The following is a 24,222-nucleotide window of genomic DNA, read 5'->3' as shown; positions in this document are numbered from 1 at the left end:
TTATCCTATTTTCCATTATTTTCATAAAATAAAATGTCAATAATGTCTTTTTGCCTTTTCAAAGCATTTGTCATTGTCTTTGCCAATTTCCCCTTTACTATAGTAAACAACAAGCGATGCGAACTAAGACTTTTTTCCCAACATTTAGCTTGGAATATGTGTCCCAAGCCCTTGGTCTTATTCTAACTTTATTAATTTTATTACATGTACTTTTAAATCGGAGTTGTTACAAGAAGGATGCTACAAAATCTAGGTGGATCATCCTAGAGGGTGTAAGAGACCACATAGCCTTGAATTTACATGGCAAGGAAACTCGAATTTCTATGTGGAAGACTCACTGAATTATTCGAAAATATCAGTGTCCACGGGAAATTGGAACTGAAGGACAAGCTTAGAAACATCAGGATGCAGAAAAATGAATGAGTATTCCAATACCTTAAAATGTTCAATCAGGTTTGAGAAGAGCTTGGATGGGTTGGAGAAAATGTACCATCAAGTGTTTTGTTGAGCCTAGTTCTTCTAGGCCTTCCAAAATCTTGGCATGGCTGCCGGGACTTTATAAATGGAAGGTAAAACTTACCAAATTGGGAGAGATTGTGCTTTGATTTGGTACAACAAGAGATTATAAGGAACACTTGAGATGGAGTAACATCGAGAGCTGAAGAGGAGGATAATTTTTCCTTGGCTAGGAAGGAAAATAAGGCTAAGGGCAAGAAGGCCCAATGCAAACCAGAATCCAGTCAAAACAATGGCAAAAAGAAGGACCTACGCAAGATAAAGTGTTTTCACTGCCATGAATATGGACATTATGCAACAAAGTGTTTGCACAAGAAGTCTAAAAATAAGCCTTCAGGAGGAGCAGGGGGTGAAACATTAGCCTCAAAATTCAAATTAGACTTCACCTTAATTGCATGCATGGAAAACACTATAATGGGGAGTGTGGGGTACCTTGATTTAGGTGCCTTGTTCCATACGATAGGATACAAAGAATTACTTAGTATCCTATAAGAGAAGGATGTCCAGTTGCATATAGAACTTGCGGATGATGGGACGTACAATACTCAAGGAATTGATACCATCAACTTTAAGAGGGAGTCAAGCTCTCATTGTCGTCTGAAAAATGTTATGCATGCACCGGGTGATCTGTTATTGAATGTTAGTTTTTTTATGATAATTTCAACTTCAGATTTAAAAACAAATTCTTATCAATTGCTTCATATGCATATGTTTCCTTATGGTGTTTGTGAATGAAAACAGGTAAATTTGTCAAGTTTTATGTTAAGTTCATGAGCATAATAGAATGAAAGTAAAGTGTTGAAAACCAACAAACAAATGTACAACAAATCATCAAAAGAAACACTTAATACAGTGTTTTGATAAAGGAGTTCACCCCTCTTGGGCTACATCTCCTTGGTCCAGCTTCCATGGCTTGGACCTCTGTATTTGATCAAAATAGAAAAACATGTTGTTTACAACGCTCTACTGCTTCTGAAACCTACTTCAATGTGCTTAGAGCATCAAAATCATCTAGGAGCACTTTTTTCTGCTCCTAATTTGGTCGAATTTTGCGCACGCTATGGTCAAAACGGTTTCTACTAGTAAACCTCCACTAAAACTCGAGGAACTCCAGTTAGTCTCGCGAAAATTGGAGGAATATTCAGAGTTGGAGGGGCTGCCAAAAACTCTGCCGAATTAAACTAGAGGTTAATTAAGGATAAGTGCGATTTAATTACAATTAAGTGTGATTAGTGCTAATACTGTGCAGTTATGGATAACTGTTATCCTAAATGCTGACAGTCTCAAATGGTGGACACCTGTCGTGGTTTAAAGTTTGCGGTTTATGCTGGCATTTATGGTAACTCTAGCCGCTGGTTGGTTAACCGTAACCGTAGCTGGATGCAGTGTTCACATGGAGAGGGTTGGCTCCCTCCTAACCCCCAGCGGCAAACGTAATACTTAACAAATATATGTGAAGTCCAAAGTATGTTAAGACACAAATGGTAGCGGAGATGGTTATGTGCTTGGTCTGTGTAGAGGAGGTTGCAAAGTCGAACTCCAATGCCTCCATAAATATTGTAATTGACCTTTGAGAGGGCATGTGGCGGCCTCTAGGCTTGCCATGTGTCACCCTCTCATTGGTCCACCTCAACAGTGTCTGCCCAATATCGCTCTCACACTTGGCAACCTATAATTCGTTCACCTGTCAGAATATTCCAAGGAATATTCCTTGGAATATTTTTTTCGCTGACTGGGCTATGCGGATGCCTAGTCAGCATTGTACCAAAATTTACCTGTTTGGCAAAGAGGTTAGCGGGCTCTATCTTCTTCGTACGAACTCCGTTTTGAACGAAACAAATTGCGTTGGGATTGTCTTGCCAAGACGGACGCGGTTGTTCAAGTTTTGATCGATTCCGAGAAATTTGATTTTTGAGAAAAATTTTGCTCCTAATCCAGATTTCGATCACTCCTTCCCATTGACAGGCTTTTAGACCCACAAAATTTGGTTATGTGATGAGAGTTGAATACTATTCTCCTTCCCAAGTTCTATCAATTAATTCTACTTGGAAAAATCTCCATGACAATCACTTGGGTTCATTGACATGCCTTGCCTTGCAAATAGCTTGGCACTCAACCAATGTTCTCACTTTGTTGCTGACTCAATCCAACACTAGTTGGCTTCTTGTTGATTAAACATCTTGTTGTACCAAAGTGATCCCTTGTTGCTTGGAAAGCTGGTTGATGGCCTTCCCACTGAGAATCATGTTCTCCTTTTGCAACATGCATTCGATGCAAGCTTCTCCTTGGAAACCACTTTTTCAAGTTAAGTCCATCTGAGTGAACTAAAACAATGAGTGCCAATATCAGTAATAATAAGAAAATAAATTACCATTCTTTAACCTCCATGGTTCCAAATTCCACCACTGGAAGAATGCATTCGCCATCTCTTTTGCTTCTGAGCTTCCACACATCAAATCGCATTATAGACCATTTGATATTTTACAAGGGCTGCATATTTTTGGCATTTTTGTCCACTTTCTCTTCTTGATTCCATCATCCTCCAAAATTAACATGCTACTCATGTCATTATTTGAGAATGAATTCTAATCATGAGCCTCTAGTTCAAGCATGGACCTTCCAAAATCCTGCGACATCTTATCACAAAAAACACACTCATGTTGTTTTTCAAAGTTAATGGTGTTTGAAAAACACTCATGTAAGAATATATTTTGACAACCTCTTCCTTTTGCTTCTTCAAAGCAAAAAATGTCACATCATGTGAACATCGCCATGTACTCTTACATCTTGGTGTATAAATCATCGATTAAACACAAGTCGACAAGACATACTTCTTCAAAGCAACTGATCTAGGTCTGGGTGTGAAGAAGGACCCTTCCAAGACCTTTTACTTTCGTGATGTGTTAAAATTGCTTTTTAAAAGAACATTAATGAATACATATGCATGCGGAAAAGAAGAGGAACATAACAATCATCAACACATGAAAACATAAGCCGTTGATAATGGAGTTCGTCCAGGAGGGACGTCTTCGGGGCCCAGTGTCAAGATGGTGTAGGCTGCTGTCAATAAAGATGATGTACATAGAGATTATGTCTCGATCATACAAAGAAGAATGCCCTCACGTAGGAGTGGCTCTAAAAGATGTTCCACAGCTAGAACTCTCAATGAAAAGCCTCCTATTAGTATGACACAAAAACAAACATGGTGAGAATCCCACCAACATGGCACAAAAGGGATGTCTAAGCAAAACACATGCATTATGACAAAAAAAGTATTCCAACAACATACAACAAGGGATCTCAAAGCATAACATAAAGAGTTATGATAGAAAGTACATCACATAGAAAGATTCCGCATCAAATCAAGCAAGGAATCATGACAACATGTAATAAACAAGATCTTGCATCAACATCAATCATGGATATGTACAACATAATGCAGAAAGAAGAAGTACATGAACACATCATATACCTCACCACCAAGGGCCATCTGAAGCAAAGGCTATCAAAGCGCTGAAGCTTGTTGAAACATCGATCTCACAGCGTTAATCGCAAGAAGACTGTTCGCACATGAAGATGGACATCTGAACTCGCACTTAGAAAAGTGACTGAAAGAAGAAATGAGATAAAGACAGATCTGAATACACCATCAGATTTGTGGCGTCGAGTAGTGCTGAATTGACTGTCCAAAATCCGAATTCTGAGAATTTGAAAATTTGGAGCTCAAGGAATCTTTTAAATTCCCTCGGGATTCCTCAAAGATTTTGTTTCAGGGATGAGCTGAAAATCCACTGATCAGATGTCAAATCTGATTTCACCATTGAATCCCCGTGGAAAACCATGAAAAATAAGTATAAACTTGACCATATTATGACAAAGTGAAATTTTACCTCCTTGGGAAAATTTCATGGCTCATGGTTCTGCGTCTTGTTTTTGCTGAAATCATGGTTCCACATGCATTCTGGAAATTACTGGAAGATGCAAAACTCAGATTGAAAAACAGATAGTGCCATCATGTTCGTGGCGACGAGAGGTGTAAAATCCATATAAAATTTGTCAATTTCTGAGAAGTTGAAAATTTTGCCTTCTTGCAAAATTCATGGTTCCTGCATTAAAAAATTATTACACTGCCTTGATTTGCATGCTTGCCTTCTACTTCAAAAACCGTGCAGTCCTTCTCCCCCCAGCTCTGGCAAAAACTGAGTTCTTAAATAATATCCTGGGTGGACATACCAAGAAATCTATTGTAGTTCATTGGTAAATAGTAAAAATAGTGTGGAAGTGGTTGTGTTCAAATTTGTTTGGCATATAATTTTTTTTTGAACAAAATTGTTTTTTTTTTTTTTAAACCAATTCATGTTTTTCTATAACTCAAAATCGAATTATAAGGGGGGGTCGGGTCTGCATTGGGCGGCCCGCCCCTGTACCCTCCTCCGCGATCTCCGGTCGTACCATGATAGGTTGGTGCATATGTTTTTTTGGGTTTCAGTTTGGGTGTGGTTAATGGAAGGGGTCGTTCGGTGCGCTTGCCCACGTGGCCGGGCGGGTTCAACTCCCACCGGCGTCACCATTTTTGGTGCATAGGTTGGTTACATGGGGGGCTGGTGGCTCCCACCTTCCTATTATTATATATATGTTTTTGTTTTAATTAACAATAAAGTCACATTTTTGAAATTTCAATTTTAAGCCGTAGGAGTCAAATTAACGACCCCATAATTTCGCCCGGAATCCAGCCTAGGTTGGCCGGAATCCGGTGGCCGGAAAATGTCCAATTTGTGGCCTCCTTAAGCTTGCCCAGCGATCAAAAAGCCAACCCAACTTTGACTACTTCTAACTTTCTCATCCGGACTCGGATTGACGAACTGTTTGCACCGCTGCGATCAGGAAGATGAGATCTACGCTTTGGCCCTGGTTCGAGCATAATCCAAACTCTTTGACTTTCGAGCTTCCCTGAGTCCTCCTTGTCCTGAGTGCATCTCTTGAGCCCCCTGATTCAGCAACTGACTTTCAAGTCAAGCAAAAGCATGTACAACAACTTGATGATTTACAACAAGAATTCCACATTCTCATGAAACAATTCATCACATCTCCCTTTCATATTTGGAGATAAAATCAAATCTTCTATGTCGATATAACATACATGTAATAACTAATTGACGACCAAGCAAACACTCATGCATGTGCAAATGATCAACATTCTCAAATTGACAACATACATGTTAACAAAGAAATCAACCAACACAAGTCAATCACTCATGCATGTTCAAGCACAATGAAACTATTACAAATTGCACTGTTCACACATACAAACTTTTATGCATGTATAACAATTCTCAACTCTCTCACAAGAACAATCACAAGTACAAAAATCCGATTGGTATGTATGAGTACTTAAAGAGCTGAAATGACCAAATTTGTTGCAATAAAGTGAGTCAACATACTCCACTTTCGAAAACCTTTTGGTGTAAACATACAAGTTCAAGAATGCAGCATGAATTCAAACTTGTAGTTGCAAATTTCCATCTTTGTTGCATCTAAGTGAGTCCAACATACTCTACTTTTCTAACATCTTGCTTCACGCAATATGCAGCATACTTTTAGGAGAAAATAAATGCATCCAAATAACAAGGAAATGCATCAATAAGGAAATGAAAATCTTGTCTTATTTACATCAATTATCAAAAGAAATGCAAGGCCTTAATTTGTGAAGAAATCTAACCATCTCTTTCCAAACCATTTCAGTGACACTTCTTTCAGCTGCAATTCATCATGTGTATCCTCCTGACCCACATAAATTATGGAATCCTTTTTTCCATTCTTGCCAAATTCTCTCTCCACCTTGTTCAACTGTTGTGGATCACTTATTGGATGCAAAGTCCAATACTTGTCTACAAGATGACCCTAATTATGGAAATAAGTGCAAAATAATTGCAACTTCTTTTCAACATAGCCTCCATTATCCAATGGACCTTTGGCTTTCTGTGTCTTTTGTTTTGGAAGTTTCCTATGTACGGCTATCCACTTCCAACACCTCGAAACAATGTGGTTATTCAAACCACAAAAAGAACATGTAATTTTCCTCCAAATCTTATGTGAAGATTTATCATGTTTATCATAATCAAAAGAAACTTGATTAAAGACAGATTTATACCTTGCACATTCACCTTTGTCGCCTTCTTGAGGAGGTGAATTTGATGAGGTAGTGGCTCTCTTTGGAATACCAAAAGTGGTTTCAATGACCTTAGAGCTTTCAACATCCTCTTGTTTTCCATTTCCATTAGTTGTATGCTTATGAACATTTTCTTGCAAAGTGGATATAAAACTTTGCATTCTTGATGAATACAAATTTCACAAGCTTGAGGTAATGAGAATGTAATGAAAGTCCTTCTTGGAACACCTTCATGTGGCTCCTTGGCTTTGGAGTTTTCTCCATCATTTTGTACATAGACAAGACCTAAATACCTAGGCCTTTCCTAAACAACAATTGGCTCAACTATGCCTTGTGCATGTTTGCCTAATCATTTACCTTCATAGCCCATATTCATCAATAATTTGGACCCTATTCCTCTAGTGTGTCTTTCAAAAGCACCAAAACATTCATTTTGAGAGGAAATGGAAGATAAACTTGAATTGCATACCTCATTTTTCATGCACATACTTGGCTAGGGTTTCCTTGGCATCATGGAGTTGAATCTCCATCTCATGCATTTTTTCAAGAAACTCTTTCTTCTCCTCCTTCATTGCCATCAATTTCTCTTGAAGTATAATGTTCTTCTTCCTATCTTCATACAACTCTTGCACCATATCTCTCGCCATGATAAGCTCTTGCAACATCTCTACATCAAAGAATCTTGCTAAGGAAGAGGGATTAGAAACATAACTTATTGAATCTGTGAGCACACTTGTAATGCATCAAAAAGCTTCACAAATATGCAACCTTAAAACCCTATTTGCACAAAAACACAAGAAATCAAGAAAATAACATGGCTCTGATGCCAACTTGATCTGTTATTGAATGTTAGTTTTGTTGTGCTAATTTCAACTTCAAATTTAAAAACAAATACTTATCAATTTCTTCATGTGCATAGGTTTCCTTATGGTGTTTGTGAATGAAAAAGGTAAATTTGCCAAGTTTTATGTTAAGTTCATGAGCATAATAGCATGAAAGTAAAGTGTTGAACAACGACAAACAAATGTAAAACAAACCATAAAAAATACACTTAACACAGTGCTTTGATAAAGGAGTTCACTCTTCCTGGGCTACATCTCCTTAGTCCAGTGTCCATGGCTTGAACCTTTGTATTTGTTCAAAATGGGAAAAAAAATGTTTATAATTCTCTACTGCTCCTGAAACATGCGTCAATGTGCTCAGAGCATCAAAATCACCTAGGAACACTTTTTTCTGCTCCCAATTTGGTCAAATTTTGCGCAAATTATGGTCAAAACTATTTCTCCTAGTAAACCTCCACTAAAACTGGAGGAACTCTAGTTAGTCTTGCTAAAACTAGAGGAATCTCCAGATTTGGAGGGACCGCAAAAAAACTTTGCCGAATTAAACTAGAGGTTAATTAAGGATAATTGTGGTTTAATTACAGTTAAGCATGATTAGCGCTAATACTACCAATGATGGCTAACCGTTAGCGTAAATGCTAGTAGCAATGATAGACAAATGTCGTGGTTTAAAGATCATGGTTTACACTGGATGTTATGGTAACGCTAGCCACTGGTTGGTTAATCGTAACTGTAGCTAGATGGAGTGTTCATATGCAGGGGGTTGGCTTCCTCCTAACCCCCAACTGCAAACGTAATACATAACAAATATATGTGAAGTCCATAATATGTTAGGACACAAACGATAGTAGAGATGGTTAAGTGCTTGGTTTGTGCAGAGGAGGTCGCGGCATCGAACCCCAATGCCTCCATTAAAATTTTAATTGACCTTTGGGAGGGCACGTGGCGACGTCCAGGCTTGCCACGTGTCACCCTCTCATTGGTCCGCCTCAACACTACCTACCCAATATCGCTCTTACACTTGGTAACCCATAATTTGTCCACCTGTCAGAATATTTCAGGAATATTCCAAGGAATATCATTTTTGGCTCACTGGGTTGTATGAATGCCTAGTCAACATCCTAGTCAAACCTGTACCAAAATTTACCTGTTTGGCAAAGCGGTGAGCGGAAACTTTCTTCCTCATATGGACTGCATTTTGAACGAAACGAGTTTCTTTGGGATCGTATCCCCGAGATGGACGCGGCCATTTAGGTTTTGATCGATTTCGAACACTTTGATTTTTGAGCAAATTTTTGCCCGTAATCCAGATTCTGATCATTCCTTCCCACTGACAGGGTTTTGGACCCACAAAAGATGGTTATTTGATGAGAGTTGAATACTCTTCTCCTTTCCAAGTTATATCAATTGATTCTACTTGGAAAAATCTCCATGACAATCACTTGGGTTCACTGACATGCTTTGCCTTGCAAATGGCTTGGCACTAAACCAATGTTCTCCTTTTGCTGCTGACCCAATCCAACAATTGTTGGGTGCTTGCTGATTAAACACCTTACTGTACCAAAGAAATTCCTCGGTGCTTGGAAAGTTGACTGATGGCCTTCCCACTGAGAAGCATGTTCCTCCTTTGCAACATATGCATTTGATGGAAGCTTCTCCTTGGAAACCACTTTTCCAAGTTAAGCCCATCTGAGTGAACTACAACAATAAGTTCCAATATCAATAATAATAAGAAAATAAATGACCATTCTTTTACTTCCACGGTTCGAAATTCCACATCTAGAAGAATACATTCGCCATATTTTTTGTGTTTTGGTGTCAACACATCAAATCACATTGTAGACCATTTGATATTTTACAAGGGCTGCAAATTTTTGGCATTTTTTTCCATTTTTGCTTCTTGATTCCATCATCCTCCAAAATTAACATGTTGCTCATGTCATGATTTGAGAATGAAGGTTAATCATGAGCCTCTTGCTCAAGCATGGACCTTCCAAAATTTTGCGACACCTTAGTCATAAGAAACACACTTATCTTGTTTTTCAACGTTAATGGTGTTTGAAAAACACTCATGCAAGAATATAACTTGACGACCTCTTCCTTTTGTTTCTTCAAAGCAACAAATGTCACATCATGTGAACATCACCATATACTCTTACATCTTGGTGTATAAATCATCGATTAAACACAAGTCGACAAAACATAATTCTTCAAAGCAACTTACTTTCAAGTCAAGCAAACACGTACAACAACTTGACGATTTACAACAAGAATTCCACATTCTCATGAAACAATTCATCACACCTCCCTTTCATCTTTGGAGATACAATCAACTCTTCCAAGTCAATATAACATACATGTAACAACCGATCAACAACGAAGCGGACACTCATGCATGTGCAAATGATCAACATTCTCAAGTTGACAACATACATGTTAACAAAGAAATCAACCAACACAATTCAATCACTCATACATGTTAAAGCACAATGAAGCTATTACAAATTCCACTGTTCACACATACAAACACTTATGCATGTATAACACTTCTCAACTCTCTCACAAGTACAATCACAAATACAAGAATCCCATTGGTATGTACGAGTACTTAAAGAGATGAAATGACCAAATTTGCTGCAATAAAGTGAGTCAACATACTCCACTTTCGAACACCTTCCTGGTGTAAACATGCAACTTCAAGAATGCAACATGCATTCAAATTTGTAGTTGCAAATTGCCATCTTTGATGCATCTAAGTGAGTCAACATACTCTACATTTCCAACATTTGGCTTCATGCAATATGCAACATACTTTCAGGAGAAACGAAATGCATCCAGATAACAAGGAAATGCAAATCTTATCTTATTTGCATCAATTATCAAAAGAAATACAAGGCCTTAATTAGTTAATAAATATAACCATCTATTTCCAAACCATTTCAATGGCGATTATTTGAGCTACACTTCATCATGTGTATCCTCCTGACCCACATCAATTATGTAATCCTCTTTTCCATTCTTGCCAAAATCTCTCTCCACCTTCTTCAATTGTCGTGGATGACTTGTTGGATGTAAAGTCCAACACTTGTCTACAAGACGACCCTGCTTATGGAAATGAGTGCAAAATAATTTCAACTTCTTTTCAACATAGCCTCCATTATCCAATGGACCTTTGGCTTTCAACCTCTTTTGTTTTGAAAGTTTCCTGTGTATGGTTATCCTCTTCCAACACCTCAAAACCGTATGGTTATTCAAACCGCAAAAAGAACAGGTAAATTTTCTCCAAATATTATGTGACGATTTACCATGTTTATCGTAATTAAAAGAAACTTGATTAAGAGTAGATTTATACCTTGCACATTCACCTTTTTCGCCTTCTTGAGGAGGTGAACTTGATGAGATAGTAGCTCTCTTTGGAATACGGTTTCAATGACCTTAGAGATTTCAAAATCCTCTTGTTTTCCATTTCCACTAGTTGACATATGCTTATGAGCATCTTCTTGCAAAGTGGGTATAAAACTCTTGCATTCCTTATGAATACAAACTTCACAAGCTTGAGGTAATGAACATGTAATGAAAGTCCTTGGAACATCTTCATATGCCTCCCTGGCATTAGAGCATTCTCCATCATGTTTTCCATAACCAAGACCCAAATACTTAGGCCTTTCATCAACAACAATTGGCTCAACTATGCCTTGTGCATGTTTGCCTAACCCTTTACCTTCATAGCCCATATTCATCAATAATTTGGACCTTATTACTCCAATGTGTATTTCAAAAGCACCAAAACATTCATTTTGAGCGGAAATGGAAGATAAACTTGAATTGCATACCTCATTTTCATGCACATACTTGGCTAGGGTTTCCTTGGCATCATGGAGTAGAATCTCCATCTCACACATTTTTTCAAGAAGCTCTTGCTTCTCCTCATTATGGCCATCAACTTCTCTTGAAGTATTGTGTTCTCCTTCCTATCTTCATACAATGCTTATACCATATCTCTCATGATAATAAGCTCTTGCAACATCTCTTCATCAAAGAATCTTGCTAAGGAAGAGGGATTATAAACATCACTTATTGAAGCTGCCATCACACGTGTAATGCATAAAAAAGCTTCACAAATATGCAACCATTAAACCCTACTTGCAGAAAAACTCAAGCAATCAAGCAAATAACCTAACTCTGATACCAGCTTGATATTTTATTGAATGTTAGTTTTGTTGTGCTAATTTCAACTTTAGATTTAAAAACAAATGCTTATCAATTGCTTCATGTGCATAGGTTTCCTTATGGTATTTGTGAATGAAAACAGGGAAATTTGTCAAGTTTTATGTTAAGTTCATGAATATAATAGCATGAAAGTAAAGTGTTGAACAACATCAAACAATTGTACAACAAACCATCAAAATAAACACTTAACACAATGTTTTGATAAAAGAGTTCACCCCTTTTGGGCTACATCTCCTTGGTCCAACTTCCATGGTTTGGACTTTTGTATTTGCTAAAAATGGAAAAATGTGTTGTTTATAATGTTCTACAACTCTTGAAACTTGCTTCAATGTGCTCAGAGCATCAAAATCATCTAGGAACACCTTTTTATGCTCCCAATTTGGTTGAATTCTTCCCAATTTATGGTCAAAATTGTTTCTCCTAGTGAACCTCCATTAAAACTGGAGGAACTCTAGTTAGTCCCACTAAAACGGGAGGAATCTCTGATTTGGAAGGACCACCAAATACTCCACTGAATTAAACTGGAGGTTAATTAAGGGTAAGCGTGATTTAATTACAGTTAAGCGTGATTAGTGCTAATACTGCGCAGTTATGGCTAATCGTTAGCCTAAATGCTGACGGTCTCCACAATGGTGGACACATATCGTGGTTTAAATTTTGCGGTTTACGCTGGAAGTTATAGTAACACTAGCTGCCAGTTGGTTAACTATAATCGTAGTTGGATGGAGTGTTCACATGGAGGGGGCTGGCCTGCGGGTTGGCTCCCTCCTAAACCCCAACTGCAGACGTAACACATAACAAATATATGTGAAGTCCATAGTATGTTAAGACACAAATGGTAGCGAAGACGATTAAGCGCTTGGTATATGTAGAGGAGGTTGCAGGGTCGAACCCTAACACCTCCATAAAAATTTTAATTGACCTTTGAGAGGGCATGTGGTAGCCTCTAGGCTTTCCACATGTCACCCTCTCATTGGTCCACCTCAACAGTGCCTGCCCAATACCACTCTGACACTTGGCAACCCATAATTTGTCCACCTATCGAACTATTCCAGGAATATTCCAAGGAATATTTTGTGGAATATCCTTTTTGGCTGACTAGGCTGTACGAATGCCTAGTCAAGATCCAATCAGCCCTGTACTAAAATTTCTCTGTTTGGCAAAGCGGTCAGTGGGCTTTATCTTCGTCATACGAACTCCATTTTGAATGAAATGAGTTGTGTTGGGATCATATCACCGAGATAGATACGTTCGTTCAAGTTTTGATTGATTCCGAGAACTTTGATTTTTGAGCAAATTTTTGCCCCTAATCGAGATTCCGATCACTAGGGCTTAGAAGAATTTAATTTCTATAGATGTATTGGATGATAGAGGTTATGATGTTATTTTTAATATGGGGAAATCCTTTCTGAAATATGTAGCTATCGAGAAAGTGAAACTGATTGGTGTTCATGTGAAGAACCTCTACAAACTTTAGGTGGATGACTATGCTACACTGAGTAAGAAGGCATCAAGTGTGTAGATTCAAGATGTTGAAGAACTCTTGCACATGCACATGGGTTAATTACACAATGGGGCCTTAAAATCATGCAACATATTACCACCGGTCTCTCGAAATGTACCTTTGACCAACATGTGTATGTAAGGGAGGCACATTGCGGAAATATGTTAAATCCACCTTCTAGGGCCGATATAGCAGAGCCATAGCAATCTTGGAGTGAGTCCACAATGATGTATGTGGACCATTTTCTACAACATTGACAACAAAACATAGGTATTATGTAATTTTTGTTGATGACTCTTCTATAAAATGTTTGATTTTCTTCATGAGGAAAAAGGATGAAGGTTTTTCCAAATTTGTTGAATTGAAATCCCTGAGAAGTGATAATGGAGGATAATTTGTTTCCAACACCTTTAAGGAATTTTTGTGCCAAAGAGGGTATTAGAAGAGCACTGATAGCACCCCATAACCCATAGCAAAATGGTGTGGTTGCAAGGAAGAACAAGAGCATAGTTGGCTGATCCAGGTGGATGTTGGTGGCCACCCACCTATCCCATTTGGACCCCCACAACTATCTCTTTCAGCTTTCCAGTTTCCGTAATTCTAGCACAATTTACTATTTTTAGCAGTTTTTTCAGGTCCTGAACTTCTAGAGCCGTTTTGAGGCCCTAAACGACGTTTTTTGGGAAATCTGGGAGCAACAGGGGTACATGGACTGATGTTGCTCTTCCCAAAGTTGTAGTGCTCAGATAGATGTTTTGAACGAGCTATTGTACACGTCAACTGAAGATCGGGTGCCAAATTTATGACCTCGGGAAGTTGATGTACTAACTTACCCAAAACGGGGCCCACAATTTGGTGTTTCATCTTCGAGGGTTAGGTTTTGGGATGTGAAGGGTTTTCCATTGTTTCTCAACAATAAATAGGCCTTCGAGGCTCATTGTAACATAGTTCAGAGGCATGTAGCCCCCATATCTCTTTTCAGAGATAAGCTACCATCACCCTAACTAGTTTATTTCCAATTTTGTTTGTAAGCATATTTCAATATTTTACATTAATAAAATGAAGTATTATTTCTGCTGCATCTCTGTGTATATGGTTATATCTGTATTTTGTTGCATTCCTATTTAAATCCGGATTAGTGGTAGCAGAGCGGTCTGCTTTTTTTTTTTTTTTTTTTTTTCTGTTTTTCTTTGCATGTCCCGACGGCCTCCCATGGTGGATGAAAAGAAAGATGAGGGGGCAGAAGATCCTATCAAAATCTTGCTCGAAGAAGCCCTCGATCAACAAAGGAACGCGACGATGGACAACTTTGCCTAGATCCTTCAGCGGCTACCCAAACACGACGCATCGGCTTCCAACAACACCATTTAAGGTACTAGTTAATTTTGAAATCCCCATATTTGAGGGTCAGATAGACGTAGATGCCGTAGATAAATGGTTAAATCTGCTAGAGGGTTATTTTTCTATTCATGAATTTTCAAGTCGGGAAAAGATTGTTTTCACTCTTCTCAAAGCAGCCCCCCACATCAGAGACTAGTGGGAAACCTAGTGCGTGCAGAAAAATGAAAGTACGGGCTCACTATTTTCAACTGCACCCACTTGGGATTCATTCCGGGATGCCGTCAAGGAGCGGTACTACCCTGTCAAAAGCTATGAGGACAAATACATCAAATGGACCACGTTACGGCAGGGAAGGGACCAAGATGTGTCATAGTTCACAAACATTTTTCATACCCTTCGTACATAGTTGGGTATCAAATATTCTTAGCTGCATTTGGTACTCAAATACCATGGCTGCCTACATAGATACATCTAGGAAGAGATGGAGTTCCTGAACATCTCCTCGCTCGGCACAACATACCGATACGCTGTCAAAATCGAGCAAAATTTCAAACAGAAGAAGCGAGACTTCGGATTTGCAAATCCGAAGACCAAAGGACAAAGCCAAGGTGGGGTGACCGAAGACAACCCGTCGAAGCCGCTAGAAAAGAACAACACCACGAAGTCGAAGAAGGACACAAGAAAGTTGTGTGAGTTCCACAAGAGTCCCACTCATAACACAACTGAGTGTCGGACCAAGCAGTCACTGGTGGCCTAGTTGAAGGCTTTAGAATTAGATGCATGTTGTTACCCTAAGTCAGAACCCAACAAGGGGAATGGCAAAGGGAAGCAGATCATTGATGTGGAGCCCAGTGTCACTGTTGCCACCGCCAAGATCCAGAAGAATGAGCCTGAAGACCCAGAGGAGGGGGAGCGTCTTTTCCACTCACAAATGTGGGTGAAGGGTTCGCCGATGCGATTCATTGTCGACAGTGGCAGCGAAAAGACCTCATTTCAGCAGAGGTCGTGAAGTGGTTGGGCCTACCGACTACACCACACCCGTAGCCATATAGTATCGGGTGGATTCATGAAGGACGAGATCTCAAAGTTGGCGAGCAGTGTCGCCTTCCCTACAGCATCAAGCGCTTCACAGACGAGGTATTGTGTAATGTTACACATCTGGATGTTTGTGATGTACTATTAGGCCAACCATACTTGTGGAGGCGACATGCTGTGTATGAGTCAAGGCCTCGCGCTATCATGATTTCTTTGGGTAATTCATTATACAGGATACCAGAGGTAGCCCCACCTACCACCACCTCTTTGATCGCTGCTAAGAAAGGCAGAAATCTCATCTCACAGACTCGGAAATTCATTTTCTGTCTGGTTCGCTCCCAAAGTAAGGGGAAGATCATCACCACATCCATGACCCCCGCGAAGGGTTCCTCCATGTAGTAGCAGCAACAAAGGGATGTGGTTATGACAGAACATAGGAACAAGTTCTCCTCACCCACAGGGGTACCACACAAGCTTTAGGTGGGCAACAAAGTCTGGTTGCATCTGCAGAAAGAATGCCTTACAAGAGCCCATCAGAAACTCTGACCACTCCGACATGGTCCTTACAATAGTACCAAGGCTACAGGAAACAATGCTCTAAAGCATAACATTCCCCCATTCCTTCGATTACACCGAGTGTTCAATGTGTATCGCCCTCGAACATGCTTCCAACCATTACTGGACACACCCGAGATTGCAGAACAACTCACTAGGGACCAAGTTTAGCAGATGGAGGAACTCAATGCAATGGGGACCATTGCTTCCTAAGGGGGGAGGAATGATCTAGGTGGATGTTGGTCGCCACCCACCTATCCCATTTCGACTGCCACAACTATCTCTTTCAGCTTTTTAGTTTCTGTAATTATAGCACAATTTACTGTTTTTAGCAGTTTTTTCGGGTCTTGAAATTTCAGAGCAATTTTGAGGCCCTAAACAACATTTTTTGGGAAATCTGGGAGAAACATGGGTCCATGGATCGATGTTTCTCTTCCCAAAGTTGTAGTGCTCGGATAGATCTTTCTAACAAGCTATTGTACATGTAAAACGAAGATCGAGTGCCAAAGTTACGACCCTGGGAAGTTGATGTACCAACTTACCCAAAACAGGGCCCACAATTTGGTGTTTCATATTTGAGGGTTATGTTTTGGGATGTGAAGGGTTTTCCATTGTTTCTCAACAATAAATAAGCCTTTGAGCCTCATTGTAACACAGTTCAGAGGCATGTAGCTACCACATCTCTTCTCAGAGATAAGCTACCATCACCCTAGCTGGTTTATTTCCATTTCTGTTTGTAGCATATTTCAGTATTTTACATTAATGAAATGAAGTATTATTTCCGCTGCATCTCTGTGTATATGGTTATCTCTGTATTTTGTTGCGTTCCTGTTTAAATCCGGATCAGTGGTATTAGAGCGGTCTGCTTTTTTTTCTGATTTTCTTTGCATGTCCCGACGACCTCCCATGGTGGATGAAAAGAAAGACGAGGGGGAAGGAGATCCTATCAAAATATTGCTCGAAGAAGCCCTCGAGCAACAAAGGAACGTGATGATGAAAAATTTTGCCCAGATCCTTCAGTGGCTACCCAGAGGCGACGCATCAGCTTCCAACAGCTACTCTGGAAACGCCACACCATTTAAGGTACAAGTTAATTTTGAAATCCCCATATTCGAGGGTCAGATAGACGCAGACGCCGTAGATAAATGGTTAAATCTGCTAGCGGGTTATTTTTCTATTCATGAATTTTCGAGTTGGGAAAAGATTGTTTTCGCTCTTCTCGAAGCAGCCCCCCACATCAAAAACTGGTGGGGAACCTACTGCGAGAAATAGAATGAAAGTACGGGCTCACTATTTTCAGCTGCACCCACTTGGGATTCATTACGGGATACCGTCAAGGAGCAGTACTACCCTGTCAAAAGCTATGAGGACATATACATCAAATGGACCATGCTGCGATAGGGAAGGGACCAAAATGTGCCGTAGTTCACAAACATTTTTCATACTCTTCGTACACAGTTGGGTATCAAAGATTCTTAGCTGCATCTGGTACTCAAATATCGCGGCTGCCTATACAGATACGTTTAGGAAGAGATGGAGTTCCTGAACATCTCGATCGGCACAACATACCGATACGCTGTCAAAATCGAGCAAAAGTTCAAACAGAAGAAGCAAGACTTCGGATCTGCAAATCCGAAGACCAAAGGACAAAGCCAAGGTGGGGTGACCAAGACAACCCATCGAAGCCGCAAGAAAATAACAATACCACGAAGTCGAAGAAGGACACAGTAAAGTTGTGTGAGTTCGACAAGAGTCTCACTGATAACACAAGTGAGTGTCAGACCAAGCAGTCGTTGGTGGCTAAGTTGAAGGTTTCAGAATTAGATGCATGTTCCGACCCCGAGTCAGAACCCAACAAGGGAAATGGAAAAGGAAATCAGATCATTGATGCGGAGCTTAGCGTCACTGTTGCCCCTGCCAAGATCCAGAAGAATGAGCCCGAAGACCAAGAGAGGGGGAGCGTCTTTTCCACTCACAAATTTGGGTGAAGGGTTCGACACTGCAATTCATTATCGACAGTGGCAGCCAAAAGAACTCAGCAGAGGTCGTGAAGCGGTTGGACCTACTGAATACACCACAACCACAACCATACAGTATTGGTTGGCTTCATGAAGGACGAGATCTCAAAGTTCGCTAGTAGTTCCGCCTTCCCTACAACATCAAGCCCTTCACAGATGAGGTATTGTGTAATGTTACACCTCTAGATGTTTGTGATGTACTATTAGGCCAGCGATACTTGTGGAGGCGACATGTTGTGTATGATTCAAGGCCTCACGCTGTCATTATTTCTTTGGGTAATTCATTATACAGGGTACCATAGGTAGCCTCACCTACCACCACCTCTTTGATCGTTGCTAATAAAGGCAGAAAGCTCATCTCATAGACTTGGAAATTCATTTTTTGTCTCGTTCACTCCCAAAGTAAGGGGAAGATCATCACCACATCCATGACCCCCGCGAAGGGTTCCTCCATGCAGCAACAACAACAGAGGGATATGGTCATGACAAAACATAGGAACAACTTCTCACCCACATGGGTACCACACAAGCTTCAGGTGGGCAACAAAGTCTGGTTGCATCTGCAGAAAGAACACCTTACAAGAGCCCATCAGAAACTCCGACCACTCCGACATGGTCCTTACACCAGTACCAAGGCTGCGGGAAACAATGCTCTAAAGCATAACATTCTCCCATTCCTTCGATTACACCGAGTTTTCAATGTGGACCGCTCTCGACCATGCTTCCCACCATTATTGGACACACCTGAGATTGCAGAACAACTCACTAGGGACCAAGTTCAGCAGATGGAGGAACTCAACGCAATGGGGACCATTGCTTCCTAAGGGGGGAGGAATGATGCAGGTGGATGTTGGTGGCCACCCACCTATCCCATTTCGACCCCCACAACTATCTCTTTCAACTTTTCAATTTCCGTAATTGTCACACAATTTACTATTTTTAGCAGTTTTTTCGGGTCCTGAATTTCCAGAGCTGTTTTGAGGCCTTAAACGACGTTTTTTTTGGAAATGTGGGAGCAACATGGGTCCATGGACACATGTTGCTTTTTCCAAAGTTGTATTTCTCGGATAGATCTTTCTAACGAGCTATTGTACACGTCAAACGAAGATCGGGTGTCGAAGTTACAACCCCGGGAAGTTGATGTACCAACTTACCCAAAACGGGGCCCAAAATTTGGTGTTTCATCTTCGAGGGTTAGGTTTTGGGATGTGAAGGGTTTCCATTGTTTCTCAACAATAAATAGGCCTTCGAGCCTCATTGTAACACAGTTAAAAGGCATGTAGCTGCCACATCTCTTCCCAGAGAGAAGCTACCATTGCCTTAGCTGGTTTATTTCCATTTCTTTTTGTAAGCATATTTCAGTATTTTATATTAATGAAATGAAGTATTATTTCCACTGCATCTCTGTGTATATGGTTATCTCTGTATTTTGTTGCATTCTTGTTTAAATCCGGATCGATGGTATCAAAGCGGTCTGCTTTTTCTCTGTTTTTCTTTGCATGTCCCAATGGCGTCCCATGGCGGATGAAAAGAAAGACGAGGGGCAAGAGATCCTATCAAAATCTTGCTCGAAGGAGCCCTCGAGCGACAAAGGAGCGCGATGATGGACAAATTTGCCCAGATCCTTCAGCAGCTACCCAGAGGCAACGCATCAGCGTCCAACAGCTAGTCTGTTAACGCCACACTATTTAAGGTACAAGTTAATTTTGAAATCCCCATATTTGAGGGTCAGATAGATGCAGATGTCGTAGATAAATGGTTAAATATGCTAGCGGGTTATTTTTCTATTCATGAATTTTCGAGTTGGGAAAAGATTTGTTTCGCTCTTCTCAAAGCAGCCTCCCACATCAAACACTGGTGGAGAACCTACTGCAAGCAGAATAATGAAAGTACAGGCTCACTATTTTCAGCCGCACCCACTTAGGATTCATTCCGGGATGCCATCAAGGAGTAGTACTACCTTGTCAAAAGCTATGAGGACAAATACATCAAATGGATCACGCTGCGGCAGGGAAGGGACCAAGATGTGCCGTAGTTCACAAACATTTTTCATACCCTTCGTACACAGTTGGGTATCAAAGATTTTAAGCTACATTTGGTACTCAAATACTGCGGTTGCCTACACAGATACATCTAGGAAGAGATGGAGTTCCTGAACATCTCGCTCGGCACAACATATCAATACGTTATCAAAATCGAGCAAAAGTTCAAACAGAAGAAGCAAGACTTCGGATCTACAAATTTGAAGACCAAAGGACAAAGCCAAGGCGGGGTGACCCAAGGCAACCCGTCAAAGCCGCAAGAAAAGAACAACACCACGAAGTCGAAGAAGGACACAGGAAAGTTGTGTGAGTTCCACAAGAGTCCCACTCATAACACAAATGAGTGTCAGACCAAGCAGTCGTTGATGGCCGAGTTGAAGGCTTCAGAATTAGATGCATGTTTCGACCTTGAGTTAGAACCCAACAAGGGGAATGGCAAAGGGAAGCAGATCATTGATGCGGAGCCCAGCGTCACTGTTGCCACCGCCAAGATCCAGAAGAATGAGCCCGAAGACCCAGAGGAGGGGGAGTGTCTTTTCCACTCACAGATGTGGGTGAAGGGTTCGCCGCTGCAATTCATTGTCGACAGTGGCAGCCAAAAGAACCTCATTTCAGTAGAGGTCGTGAAGCGGTTGGGCCTACCGACTACACCACACCCGCAGCCATACAGTATCAGGTGGCTTCATGAAGGACAAGATCTCAAAGTTCGCCAACAGTGTCGCCTTCCCTATAGCATCAAGCCCTTCACAGATGAGGTATTGTGTGATGTTACACCTCTGGATGTTTGTGATGTACTATTAGGCTAGCCATACTTGTGGAGGCGACATGCTGTGTATGAGTCAAGGCCTCGCGCTGTCATTATTTATTTGGGTAATTCATTATACAGGATACCAGAGGTAGCCCCACCTACCACCACTTCTTTGATCACTGCTAAGAAAGGCAGAAAGCTCATCTCACAGACTCAGAAATTCATTTTCTGTCTGGTTCGCTCCCAAAGTAAGGGGAAGATCATCACCACATCTATGACCCCCGCAAAGGGTTCCTCCACGTAGCAGCAGCAGTAGAGGGATATGGTCATGATAGAACATAGGAACAACTTCTCCTCACCCACAGGGGTACCACACAAGCTTTAGGTGGGCAACAAAGTCTGGTTGCATCTGCAGAAAGAACGCCTTACAAGAGCTCATCAAAAACTCCGACCACTCTGACATGGTCCTTACACCAGTACCAGGGCTATGGGAAAAAATGCTCTAAAGCATAGCATTCCCCCATTCCTTCGATTACACCAAGTGTTCAATGTGTACCGCCCTTGACCATGCTTCCCACCATTATTGGACACACCCAAGATTGCAAAACAGCGCACTAAGGACCAAGTTCAGCAGATGGAGCAACTCAACGCAATGGGGACCATTGCTTCCTAAGGGGGGGGAATGATCCAGGTGGATGTTGGTGGCCACCCACCTATCCCATTTGGACCCCCACAGCTATCTCTTTCAGCATTTCAGTTTCTGTAATTGTAGCACAATTTACTATTTTTAGCAGTTTTTTCAGGTCCTAAACTTCCGGAGCCATTTTGAGGCCATAAACGACGTTTTTTGGCAAATGTGGGAGCAACACGTTGTTTTTTCGAAAGTTTTAGTGCTCGGATAGATATTTCTAACAAGCTATTATACACGTCAAACGAAGATCAGGTGCCAAAGTTACGACCCCGGGAAGTGGATGTACCAACTTACCCAAAACGGGGCCCACAATTTGGTGTTTCGTCTTCGAGGGTTAGGTTTTAGGATGTGAAGGGTTTTCCATTGTTTCTCAACAATAAATAGGCCTTCAAGTCTCATTGTGACAAAGTTCAAAGGCATGTAGCCACCACATCTCTACTCAGAGATAAGCTACCATCGCCTTAGCTAGTTTATTTCCATTTCTGTTTGTAAGCATATTTCAGTATTTTACATTAATGAAATGAAGTATTATTTCCGCTGCATTTTTGTGTATATGGTTATCTCTGTATTTTGTTGCGTTCTTGTTTAATCTGGATCAGTGGTATCAGAGCGGTCTGTTTTTTCTCTGTTTTTCTTTGCATGTCCCGACGGCCTCCCATGGCGGATGAAAAGAAAGATGAGGGGGCAGGAGATCTTATCAAAATCTTGCTCGAAGAAGCCCTCGAGCGACAAAGGAACGTGATGATGGAAAACTTTGCCCAGATCCTTTAGCGACTACCTAGAGGCGACGTATCGGCGTCCAACAGCTACTCTGGAAACGCCACACCATTTAAGGTACAAGTTAATTTTGAAATCCCCATATTTGAGGTTCAAATAGACACAGATGCCGTAGATAAATGGTTAAATCTGCTAGAGGGTTATTTTTCTGTTCATGAATTTTTGAGTCGGGGAAAGATTTTTTTTTCTCTTCTCAAAGCAACGCCCCACATCAAAGACTGGTGGGAAACCTACTGCGAGCAGAAGAATGAAAGTACGGGCTCACTATTTTCAACCGCACCCACTTGGGATTCATTCCGGGATGCTGTCAAGGAGCAGTACTACCCTGTCAAAAGCTATGAGGACAAATACATCAAATGGACCATGCTGCAGTAGGGAAGGGACCAAGATGTGTTGGAGTTCACAAACATTTTTCATACCCTTCGTACATAGTTGGGTATCAAAGATTCTGAGCTGCATCTAGTACTCAAATACCGTGGCTGCCTACACAGATACATCCAGGAAGAGATGGAGTTCCTGAACATCTCCTCGCTTGGCATAGCATATCGATATGCTGTCAAAATCGAGCAAAAGTTCAAACAGAAGAAGCAAGACTTCGGATCTGCAAATCCGAAGACCAAAGGACAAAGCCAAGGCGGGGTGACCCAAGACAACTCGTCGAAGTCGCAAGAAAAGAACAACACCATGAAGTCGAAGAAGGACATAGGAAAGTTGTGTGAGTTCCACAAGAGTCCCACTCATAACACAAGTGAGCATCGGACCAAGCAGTCGCTGGTGGCCGATTTGAAGGCTTCAGAATTAGATGCATGTTCTAACCCTGAGTCAGAACCCAACAAGGGGAATGGCAAAGGGAAGCAGATCATTGATGCGGAACCCAGCGTCACTGTTGCCACCGCCAAGATCCAGAAGAATGAGCCCGAAGACCCAAAGGAGGGGGAGTGTCTTTTCCACTCACAAATGTGGGTGAAGGGTTCGTCGCTATAATTCATTGTCGATAGTGGTAGCGAAAAGAAACTCATTTCAGCAGAGGTCGTGAAGTGGTTGGGCCTACCAACTACACCACACCCGCAGCCATACAGTGTCGGGTGGCTTCATGAAGGACGAGATCTCAAAGTTTTGCAACAGTGTCACCTTCCCTACAACATCAAGCCCTTCACAGACGAGGTATTGTGTGATGATACACCTCTAGATGTTTGTGATGTACTATTAGGCCAACCATACTTGTGGAGGTGACATGCTATGTATGAGTCAAGACCTCTCGCTGTCATTATTTCTTTGGGTAATTCATTATACAAGATACCATAGGTAGCCCTCCTACCACCACCTCTTTGATCACTGCTAAGAAAGGCAGAAAGCTCATCTCACAGACTTGGAAATTCATTTTCTGTCTGGTTTGCTCCTAAAGTAAGGGGAAGATCATCACCACATCCATGACCCCCGCAAAGGGTTCCTCCACGCAGCAGCAACAGCAGAGGGATATGGTCATGATAAAACAAAGAAACAACTTCTCCTCACCCACAGGGGTACCACACAAGCTTCAAGTGGGCAACAAAGTCTAGTTGCATCTACAGAAAAAACGCCTTACAAGAGCCCATCAGAAACTTTGACCACTCCGACATGGTCCTTACACCAATACCAAGGCTACAAGAAACAATGCTCTAAATCATAACATTTCCCCATTCCTTCGATTACACGGTGTGTTCAATGTGTACCGCCCTCGACCATGCTTCCCACCATTATTGGACATATCTGAG

The sequence above is a fragment of the Pinus tabuliformis genome, chromosome 4_1 (genome assembly GCF_031772625.1).
Source record: "Pinus tabuliformis cultivar Carrire ecotype Pingquan chromosome 4_1, CPIR1, whole genome shotgun sequence".
Lineage (NCBI taxonomy): Eukaryota > Viridiplantae > Streptophyta > Pinopsida > Pinales > Pinaceae > Pinus > Pinus tabuliformis.
Note: the sequence above shows the minus strand (reverse complement) of the source record.